The sequence below is a fragment of the Anolis sagrei genome, chromosome 4 (assembly GCF_037176765.1).
Source record: "Anolis sagrei isolate rAnoSag1 chromosome 4, rAnoSag1.mat, whole genome shotgun sequence".
Lineage (NCBI taxonomy): Eukaryota > Metazoa > Chordata > Lepidosauria > Squamata > Dactyloidae > Anolis > Anolis sagrei.
The window spans coordinates 147,592,094-147,603,966 of record NC_090024.1 but is presented as its reverse complement, the minus strand read 5'-3'; the positions used below and the strand labels follow the sequence as shown (position 1 = coordinate 147,603,966).

At 40.1% G+C, this 11,873-nt stretch overlaps 1 long non-coding RNA gene across 1 annotated transcript; it reads left to right on the top strand.

Annotated features, from left to right (window-relative positions):
* Positions 1 to 5,043: 5,043 nt before the first annotated feature.
* On the top strand, positions 5,044 to 10,318 carry LOC137096963 (uncharacterized). Its single transcript, XR_010909849.1, has 2 exons — positions 5,044 to 5,770; positions 7,473 to 10,318. It is a non-coding gene; the product is annotated as an uncharacterized lncRNA (long non-coding RNA).
* The last annotated feature ends 1,555 nt before the right edge of the window (positions 10,319 to 11,873 follow it).

Genomic DNA, 11,873 nt, shown 5'->3' with positions numbered 1-11,873 from the left:
CCAGCAAGTTTCTGGGAACATTTCACTTGGAGCTTCCTGGCCTTATACAATTTCCTTAACTTAAGAATTTTATAAATGATTAGTAAAAACCTGAATTCAGTTTAAACATGAAGAGCAACATTACTATAAATGAGCTAGTAATCCCAGTAAACATTGGGCTGTTCTGTTTTATGTATTTTATACATTGTAATGTTATGATATACTCTGTTTTGATCTAGCGTCCTGCCTGTCTGTGGTCCTCACAGCACAGCTAAATTGCCAGCGCAGTAGCAAAGCACTGGTGTAGAAGAAGGAGTCAGTGGTTGCTTGAGAGTGTTTCCTTCGAAGGAGTCCTGTGCGTATTGCCATCGACATACAGTGAATGGTCATAGTTTATTGTGTAATGGGTTCCACCTGTGCCCTGCCATCAAGGACTGAGGCATAATAATGATTTAAAAATGCACTTTATATAGCCTAACTGAAATATTACCCCCAAATGTGAAGGAGCAATAAATGTTAAATAGTCATCCTAGTAGTGGTAATATCAAACAGCCACTGACCCAATGCATCAGAGGCCATCTCGGCTGTGTTATTACATCGCATCATAGACGCGCGGATTGGCATCCCATTTTCTTCATAAAGCCTCCTTCCTTGGCAGATATCACCATGTCCTCTGAAATAGTGACGACTGATATGAGAGCCTGTGGCAATTCTCAGACAGAGATCTATCATTTTATTAATTCTTGCTGCCCTCAATTTTCCACCTTTGCAATTGTCCATTGATTTAAATTGTCTGGTTGTCTTGGAGAGATCAGCAAGGATTATTTGTAAAGAAAGAGAGCCCTGCTGGTTAGCTCAATTTGTATAAGCTTCCCCAAGCAATGCTTCTCCGGAGCTAGAGGATATACTAAGAGAGATGCTTGAACAGCACAAAATGTTCCTGATGTTTTGAGGTCCTACCCACAGTACTTAAAACTCTGAATACCAGCCTGTGGGTAATTATTTTTTTAAGGGGAGGGGGTGATAATAGGAGCTGCCCATTGACATTTTACATTTCAGCCTCCCTGTGTTAACCTTTCAAGATAATTTTCTCAGTGGGTGTTAGATGTTTCAGGGGAACATTTTAACAGTGAAGTATCTGCTAGGATTTGTGATAAAAACAATTTGTGGCAAAAAAAAGTTTGGAAGGAAAGGTAGTAAGGCTGAGACAAATTGGTAGGGGGACGTTAGACAAGAAGCAAACACATCTCGATCTGTGGAAGTGTTGGACAACATATTAGCAAGGATGTGTCTTCACTGTGGCCATAAAGAATTCAACATGCCCTTTTTTCAATATTTATAAGACCATATTGCTACTGCCTGCCATTAAACGATATTTTCAAGGTAATTTTCTGCTCTGAAATCTGATTGCAAAATAAAGCAGGAACACAACGGCTTTTTAAAATTTTGTGTAAAATATAACTTGTGTGGGGTATCAAGACTGAGAACATAAAGTATTCCCCCATCATTAACACGGAATTAAAATAGGAATTCCCTACCCCAAGATGTGCTTAAGACCATCATTTTAGGTGGCTTTAAAAAAAGATTAGATCAAAACAGCCAAAAGATACTACATTTTGGGGAAATGAATTTCATAATTTAATTATGTGTTATGTGGGAAGGACAGAAATAATTCTTTTTTTCTCATTCTTGAATCTCTATAAAAGTTATCCATGTCATAGTATTTCCAGTTTCTACAGATGCTTCTGAAAGCTTTTCAGAAATAAAGCTTTACAGACCAAGGCAACACATTCTATGTGGGGTTGCCTTTGAAGACTGTCCGGAAGCTTCAAATGGTCCAACGGATGGCAGCCAGATTGCTAACAGGAGTGGTGCTCAGGGAGCATACAATTCCTCTGCTGCTCCAGCTCCACTGGCTGCCAGTTTGCTACCGGGCACAATTCAAAGTGCTGGCTTTGGCCTATAAAGCCCTAAACGGTTCGGCCCAATTTACCTGTCCAAATGCATCTCCCCTTATGAACCATCTAGGACCTAAAGATTGTCTGGGGTGGCCCTTCTCTCATTACCACCTTTGTCACAAGTACATTTGGTGGCAATGAGAGACAGGGCCTTCTCGGTGGTGGCCCCTCGGCTGTGGAATGCTCTAACGAGGGATATCAGATCAGCCCCCTCCTTTTTAACATTCCGGAAAAAAGTCCAGACATTTTGAGCAAGCATTTGCAAATGCAGAGTAACTGACATAGGAAAATGGAACAACTAGACAATGAGACTGGACAACGTTTTTAACAAGGAGACACTATGGATTTATGTTTTATTGATTTTGTTATAGTTTTTATGATATGTTTTTAATTGTATTTATGATGTTGTAGGCATTGAATTTTGCCCTGTAAACTGCCTTGAGTTGTCTGTGTGCTGAGAAAGACGGTATACAAATACAGCAAATAAATAAATAAATAAGACCAATTCATTTGAAATGTGTGGCTGGAAGACAGTTCTACAGAAACCATGCACAGGAGTAAAGATAACTGAATAGGTTCCAGAGCAAATCGGGCCTGCATTCTCTTTCAAACATTTATGCTGTAAACTCTTTTAAGTCCCATTTAGGTAGAAAAGATGGATTAGTATTAATTGCATGCATACATGCCTAAGCAGTAATGCCAAAATGGCTAAATTGTCATGACTTATCATGAGTTGATGGGACCCGTTAAAAAAGATGATAAAGCTCGGTAAAGTGGAAGACTGTATGAAGACCATACTACAAGTGGATTGATTTCTCACAACCTCTGAGGATGCCCGCCATAGATGCAGGTGAAATATCAGGAGAGAATGCTTCTGGAACATGGCCACACAGCCCGAAAAAGTCATAACAACCAAGTGATTCTGGCCATGAAAGGCTTCGACAATGGATTGATTCAATCAAGGAAGTCAATGCCCTGAGTTTGCTAGATCTAAGCAGTGCAATTGATGACCAGGACCTTCAGAGATCTCTCATTCTTAGGGTCACCATAGGTTAAAGGCAACTTGAAGCCAAATAAGAGGGCTATTATTAGTCAAGGTAACCGTATTTTATTCTCAATATCAGAGAAAATATGCCTCTGTACATGATTTGAGGAAACATGAGAGGGATGGTGCCATTTCAGGTTACTCACTTGATCTTTTTGGCCACTGTGAGCAGCATGCTGGGTATTCATTTGGTATGACCCAGCAACTGATTTTTCTTATTTGCTTGAAAAGATCCTATTAATTTACTGTTGTATGGGCAGTGGGGTTAGGATGGACATTTCATTTCAATCCTCCCATAGTGTAATTCAATATGTGTTGATGCAGAATACATAAGCAACAGTTATTTATATGGGACATACTCCCAAGAACATATGTCTAGACTGCAATTTACAGTGAGCACAATATACTTAGATCTCAACGAGACATCACATTTATTATATTTAAGTCCATTGCTTTAAAGTACTTGATGCTTTGTTTATTTTACATTTTAAAAATAAGGTTTAAAATAGAAAAGGTGAATGATTTCAATTCCACCCAAAATTCTGTTTCTGTTTGCAGTCATTGAATAATTCAGAGAGCCCAACTAGCTTACCATCACCCTGCCAAGTTATTCATGTAGCAGAACGACTCTGTTAGCATCATTAACCGGCAAAGCACTGGACCCAAATGGCAGCAGCCATATGGTCCGATCTGCATGGCATATTCATTTTCATGATCAGAGTCCACTCCATTAATTTGAGATAGACTGTCTGCCTTTCCCAATTCAGTACACAGACATTTCTTACTCTGGTGTAGATGCCCTCATTTGAGTTCAGGCCACAGGGGAGATGTTACAAAATCTTTAGAAACTGCAGCAGCATGGAAATGAGCCAAGGGCCAGCAAGTGTTCGATGTTAAGCAATCCATTTTGTATTAGTATATTGCCCTCAATGATCTGATCTATTTTGTCACATTTTTTCAGACTCCCCAATGATCTGATCTATTTTGTGTTAAAAACTAACCCTTTCACTTTACTGGTGAACAGATCAAACCCTATGCCAGAATGATAAGAGCTTAGAAAAGTTACTTTTTTTATTAACACTTCCATGATCACCCTGCACCAAACCCAGAATCACTTCCAGCCACAGGCAAACTTAGGCACTTTCCACACGTCTGAATAAAACCCTTCAGGTTGATATGGGTGGGATAGAAATAATGTAAATAAATAAATAAATAAATAATCTGCTTTGAACTGGAATATATGGCACTGTGGACTCAAATAACCCAGTTCAGAGCAGATATTGTGGGATTTTCTGCCTTGATATTCTGGGTTATATGGCTGTGTGGAAGGGTCCTTAGAGAGTGCTAGTGATCAAAGCAGGTCACATGGTTCAGTTCACTATACCCTCTAGCACCTTGCCATCAGTCTATTACCTGGCTTAGTAATTTAACTCTGTCTCTTGATAGGCCTGGTCCTGAATGAGACTTAAAGAGGTTCTGCATCAGTAACTGGTGTCTCCCAGTAGCTCTAAGCTCCAGTTTATATTGGTTATGGTTACCTCTGGAAGTGAGCATATTGCACCAATACTATAATCACTCCAATGCTTGCCAATAAGGCAAAGTACAAAGTGTTGGTTTTGGCTTTTAAAGCCCTACATAGTTCATGTCCAGGTTACCTACAGGATCGTCTTCTCCCATACAATCCACCTCGCCCTGCCACTTAGTTCCTGGGGGCGGGGAGGGGCTACTCCAGCCATCCAGAACCCTATTGGCAACCGTCACACAGAGCATCTTTTCATCAGCTGCCCCAAGACTGTGGAAACACCTGCTACAGAAGATTCCGGCTATACGGCCATGTTCTAGAAGCATTCTCTCCTGATGTTTCACTTGCATCTATGGCAGGAATCCTCAGAGGTTGTGAGGTCTGACCTCACAACCTCTGAGGATGCCTGCCGTAGATGCAGGTGAAGCATCAGGAGAGAATGCTTCTAGAACATGGCCATTTAGCACGAAAAACCTACAACAACCCAGTGATTTCAGCCATGAAAGCCTTTGACAATACAAAAAAATAAAAACTGTGGCAGCAGCTAAATAGAAATTAATGAAATTAATGAAATCTTACCTTAAAAAGGGATTCTTAATAATATGAAGAAGGAATTCTGCTAGTGATTCTCTGGAGGAAGGGAAAACGACAGATGGCATGAAAGGACAGGAGACTGGGGACCTAATCTTGTGTCAATATTTGGATAAGCCGAGGTCAGGCCAGGAGCTATATGTGGAAACCTACGAGGGTGGGTGCCGAGAACAATTGATAATTATTAACCTAAGGAAGAAGCGGACATTTGAAGATATGGTATAACAGCGCCACCTCCTGTCTGGTTGAAGTAAATAGCAGGCAAAATGAAATATATCTTTTTAATGGAACAAATGTATTGGGAATATAATTAAGGAGAATTAATAAGGGAAATGCTTGCTTAAAGATACAGAAATGAAGATGTGTGGAATCATATAATATGATGTGATGAAATATGAAGTTATGATTCATTTTAATGGTTCAATGTAAGTTGTCTGAGAACGAGGTCAGATGATGTAAGGGGAAAGTTGTGGAAAACATAATATTGTGCCAATAAGTGTTCTTGCCAACATATGTTCTTGGCTACGATTCGAGGCCAAACTGATTAGATTGTGTAAATGTCAAATGGATCTACGCATGTGCGAACTGGATAATTTTGCCTATAAATGCTGGGTGTTTTGGGGCTAGGGCTTTGTACCTCAACAGCCAGATTGGAGCTGAGGTGCCCTTACCTGGGTAAGCAATAAATTCTGTGAACTTGCAAAGCTGTCTCTGTCTCTTCCTTCTCCTCTTTCTCCTGGAATTTCTTGGGGACCCTCGCTCCCCCTGCTTCAATTGGCGCCCAACGTGGGGCTCGAGAAAAGGAAGAAGGAAAGGTAAGCTTTTGGAAGCTGGTGCTTCTCACTCAGGGGCTGGACAAGGCATGGATCAGGGGAGATGAAAAAGGGTACCCATAAGGAAAATCGCCTCCACTGGCCTGTTCCTTTGCTGGCTCCTTGACTGAGAGGGCATTGGGAATTAACAGCTGCAGTTCCAGAAAAAGGGGAAAAGCTAGCTTTTTTTTAAGGTACAGGCATTTGTGGATATGCCTGAGGAAACAGGTTTGGGGGAACATTTTTTCAAAGGAGGTACTGCAGACCTCAAGAAGAAAAACCCCCCTGAGTGTTGCGTTCGCCACAGAAGGCTCACTCTTAGGTTAAGAAAAAGTGCACTTTGAAAAGGGAAAATTGTTATGTTGATCCTATGTGTTGTGTATTGTGGAATTTGGCTGGGTGTATATGCATTGTCCCTTCTAGCTGCTTTGCAACCATATGTTTGTTTCTGTTGTTGCTTTGTCTCTTTGTTAAATGTCAGTATGTTCATAAAGAAAAGAAACTAATGGTTATAGGCTTCCGGGAAAAAGCCAAAAGAAAAGAAATGAGAAAAAAAAGGAAAAGAGAAAAAAGAAAAATATGTGAAATATGTGTTTGTCTTTTGGGAAAAAGGGAAAATGTCTGTATACATTCTCTGGAAAACTTGAATGTGTGTGTGGTTAGAAAAAGAACAAGGATAAAAAGAATGTGTGTAGCTGTTTGTGTTGTGAGAGAAATAATCTTCACAGGTTTCAAAGAAAGGAAAAAGAGGAAAATTCAGGAAAACCTGGAACACATGATGGGGAAAAACCAAGCATGTGGGTAAGAGAAAGCCATCCAAGAAGAAAGTTAAGGTATGTTGAGAGAATGTTGAGAAAGCAAGGAAAAAGTAAGTCAGAAGAGCGAAATGGTTAATCACAGGAGAAGAACCAGAGTGTGTGATTACCATGTGGGAAAAGAGAGAATGAGAATGTAAAAGAAAGTCATGCAGTAGTGATGAAATGTTAGTACAGAAGTAAAGAGGGATTAAAAATAATGAAAGAAAATTGTTGAGATGTGTGAGAGAGAAGTGTGAGAAGTGAATGATTAGATTCCCCTTTGAAAAGAGAATTGCAGTAAAGAGTAAATGAGTGTATGTATGGAATCAGTTTTGGGATGAATAAGACTGGTGTGTGAGGTTGTGTGAGGTTGATTGTTTGCAAATGCCGGGTGAGATTGAAAAGGGAAAAATCATGTGTTGAGGGTATTTAAGATGGCCACTTAAATGCCCTCACGGAGAGAGAAGAAATTGGGAAAATCTTTTGGGAAAAAAAAATTGATATTAGTTGTGAAACTGTCTGAGAGAGAAAGTAGTGGCAATTCGAGATGCATTTAAATTTAGAAGATTTTGTGGGGAGAGCTGTGATAAAGTGAATGTTATGGGGTTGCCTTGCTAAAATACTGAGATGCTTTTTAAGGTTCAAAATGTTTAGAAATTGAATTGGCAAAGGAAGATAAACTGTTGCAATATGAGATGGAAGTGAGGAGGATTAAGCATCAAGGAAAAAGTACAGATTTTAAAAATGTTAATTAATTACCTGTTACAGTATCCCCCTGTTTTACCAGAAGATTTAAAGTGGATGAGAGATCCTGGGGAGTGTGACATCTGAGACAGGAGTGAAAGGGGTCTGCTACTTGATGAATCCCCACGGGTACGAGGAAGTAAAATTGTGGATGAGCTAAGCCTGCTTGAGAGAAGACTACACAGCAGAGGACCCTGACTTACAGCAAATAAACTTAAGAATTGGATGATTGAATAAAGAACTAATTAAACCATACATAAATAAAATAGAAAGACATACATTTCAAAGACTTAAAACATAAGAATAAAGTTGCCCTGAATAGGAGAGAGACTTAGTTTTTGAAACTACAATCAAGAAAGAAGTAAGAAGTAAGAAGAAAGAAGAAAGAAGAGTAAATGGACTTTTTTGGTGACGGGGGTGTATTTGTGGGATTTCTGATTATTGTGGGGTTGATCTGGTTGGCTTACCGTTATAAGCATGTTTTATGGGGGAAAGCTTATTCGTTTTGGAATGTGGAATACTTATTACCTGATGATGTTGAGTGTAATTGTCCCAGAGCTCGTGCAGGGAGGATGGGAGCAGAACATATTCCACCAGATGATTCAGAACATAGCGAATGAGACAGAAGCTACTGACTGTTGGATTTGTAGTCATGGGCCTACTTCCCAGCGTGAGGGATGGCCACTTATGGTAGGAACATTATTAAGCCAAAAGGGATGGAGCAATTTAAGGCCTCAAAATTATGAGATGACTGAAACTTTACTTGATCCAGGACAAGCTATAATAACACATGCAGAGACTTCGCCAGAGGCCCCAGCTTGCATTATTTGGGAGAAAGATGAGAGATGGACCCAAGATAGAGATAACCCTCTCCACACACACCAAATAGAACTTGGTCATTATCCCAATTGTAATCTCCTTCTCCATGTATTCAAAACAGAGGCGTCTGAAGATATTAGCCTCTTAGCCCGTTTGGAACATTCAAGAAGGGTAAAAAGATCTGATGGAGTTGTTTCACCAGAATTGGGCACGCACATTAGACAGGCCCAGGCAAAAGTAGCCAGCAGGGGTCGTGATCCACCAAAGGCTCCTAGCAAAGGGCTGCCTCAGGGCCAGGGGGAACCACCTGTTGAAGGGCCACAGCAGAGTAGAGGAGAATCAAATCCTGCAAAAGTGGTAAAAGGGGTGGAAGCCCACCAGGAAGTGCCTAAATCGTTGGTAGCCAAGGGCGGCTTGTCTCAGGGATTGTATTGGATCTGTGGTCAATGGGCGGGAAAGATTCTACTGCCATTTTGGGAAGGAACGTGCACGATTGGTACTCTGATGTTAGCGGATGTGACAATATACCCAGAACAACAATCCCAGGTGACTTGGAGAAGGGAGCGTGAAGAACAGCGTTTGAAAAGAGCTTATGATGAAACACTTGGATATGACCCAGACCAAACTTATTTAAATGAGGGAGAAAGGCTGGGAGCCATCTTGTTCCCTGCTGCGGGTGTAGCTCTAAATATAAGACAGATTCGGAGACTCTCAGCTCAAGTGGAGAGGCTGGCGAACAAAACTGTGGCTGGAATAAGAGCTCTGCAGACAGAAGTTGATTCCTTGGCAGGGGTCCTGATGCAACACAAACTTGCTTTGGACTACCTATTGTCTGTACAAGGAGGGCTATGTTCTTTTCTCAATACCACGTGCTGCCACTATATAAACAAATCGGGAGAGATTGAATCTGATATAGATAAGATACAGAAAGTAGTATCTACCATCAGAATTGGATACGCCCCAAAGGGAGAGAGTGTTTTTGGCTGGTTAACTGATTGGTTGCCAAACTTCCAATGGTTAAAAGACCTCATCGTTGTAGGATTTGTTATCTTGATAATTGGTATTCTGATCATGTTCCTACTGCCTTGTGTGATTGCTTGCTTAAGAAATATGATTGAAAGAATTGTTATTACGGCAAATGCCCGACATGGAAGTCAATTGAAACAACTTATGACTCTGGAGATAGAAGAGATGCAACAGTTATCCAGGGGAGATAAGGTGGTATAATCACACTAAGGGTGTGACTCCGAAAAGAAATGGTTTTCTTCGTCACAAGATTTTGTGGGGTATGTGGCAGCAGCTAAATAGAAATTAATGAAATTAATGAAATCTTACCTTAAAAAGGGATTCTTAATAATATGAAGAAGGAATTCTGCTAGTGATTCTCTGGAGGAAGGGAAAACGACAGATGGCATGAAAGGACAGGAGACTGGGGACCTAATCTTGTGTCAATATTTGGATAAGCCGAGGTCAGGCCAGGAGCTATATGTGGAAACCTACGAGGGTGGGTGCCGAGAACAATTGATAATTATTAACCTAAGGAAGAAGCGGACATTTGAAGATATGGTATAACAGCGCCACCTCCTGTCTGGTTGAAGTAAATAGCAGGCAAAATGAAATATATCTTTTTAATGGAACAAATGTATTGGGAATATAATTAAGGAGAATTAATAAGGGAAATGCTTGCTTAAAGATACAGAAATGAAGATGTGTGGAATCATATAATATGATGTGATGAAATATGAAGTTATGATTCATTTTAATGGTTCAATGTAAGTTGTCTGAGAACGAGGTCAGATGATGTAAGGGGAAAGTTGTGGAAAACATAATATTGTGCCAATAAGTGTTCTTGCCAACATATGTTCTTGGCTACGATTCGAGGCCAAACTGATTAGATTGTGTAAATGTCAAATGGATCTACGCATGTGCGAACTGGATAATTTTGCCTATAAATGCTGGGTGTTTTGGGGCTAGGGCTTTGTACCTCAACAGCCAGATTGGAGCTGAGGTGCCCTTACCTGGGTAAGCAATAAATTCTGTGAACTTGCAAAGCTGTCTCTGTCTCTTCCTTCTCCTCTTTCTCCTGGAATTTCTTGGGGACCCTCGCTCCCCCTGCTTCAAAACAACCCTGTTTGTAGAGTCAACCAACAAATCAAGGTTTGGAACATTGTTCCAATTTGGCAAAGGTTCCCGGGGGGCCCTGTGCAGCAGTGAGTGGTGCTAAGGTAGCGGTGACTGGTGGCACCCATCAGTAAGATAGTAGAATCCTTTAAGGTTCTCTCGGGATTTCAAATAGCTATCCAAAGTGCTGAACCTATTTCAGTGGTGCAGTTCAGAATAATGGATAGCTCATTTGAACTTCAAACTAAAGACCAGTACAGATTTACTACCCTATTGACATGGAAGCCACTAGCTACCATTGGGCTAAAGGCATGGGATAAGATCAAAGAGAGTGGAGTTGGAAGTAAAGCAAATTGGATAGTACAGACACATACCATTTTCAGCCACTAGAAAAGATTCTCAAAGGCAAAAATAAAAAAGCACAGTTCAGCTTTATGCATGTCTGAAAGGCAATTCAGATGTATGATTTGTCTCAGCCACTTTCCTGCCAAAAACCACACCCTATTGTTATTCAGTTCATTTGATGTTAAAATGCCCTTTAATCACTGGTCAGAGAGAATAGCAAAAGAAGTTTGCAGGCAAATGAACTTCTGACCCGAGAACTTATGGCATGTTCTTTTCCTACTATAAATGGCCAAAATAAGTAAATGAACAGAAAGTGGAAAAAATTCAGATTAGCAATCTTAGCAAAGTCAATAGGATTATTTATTCTCGACTATGGCTCAATCAGGGCTGGGATAACTTAAATTAAATGAAGCAGAAATTCTTGCACCTTGCCTGAAAATTAATTATTATTGTTGCACATAAAAGCAGTGGTGGGCAACTTGTAAAATGCCAAAACCTGGAAAAAAATCATGGGGTTGCAGAGCGGTGTCTCCTTATATAATTATTCTAAAACATAATTATTATAACACAATAGCATATTAGTTTCACAAACATGCCAAACTACTGATGCTGGGCATAATTATTGTGGCATTCTTATCCCAGCAACCCAGAAAATACTATACAAATCTGAATAATAATATACTAGAGACAGACAATCATGAAAGTGCATTAAACTGGCATAGGAAGAACTGTTCTCCTCAAATGGCACAGTTATTTTTTCTTTCTTTTTAAAAAGCACTATCTCTACCTAAGCCTCCTCTCTGTAAACAGAGGAAAATGGCAGAATGAATTCACAACCGCCATTAGTAACAAGGCTTTGATGCTCATGGATGGACACAACTACATTATTGTTTGCTCGTAACAGCATTCAAAGGCTCTAAGGTTACAATTTTGTTTGTGGGGTTGTTTGTATCAGTGGTGTCATGTTTGTGGCATATTTAGTCCTTGATTTAGGCAGATCCTTAAAGACCCTTTCACATCACACAGTTATAGCATTACAATGCCACTTTAACTGTTATGGTAGCATCTTTTGGATATAAACAGAAGCTTCCAATTGTGCTCCTATTGCCAGTCAATTGGGAGTAAGAGCAATCTGTACTT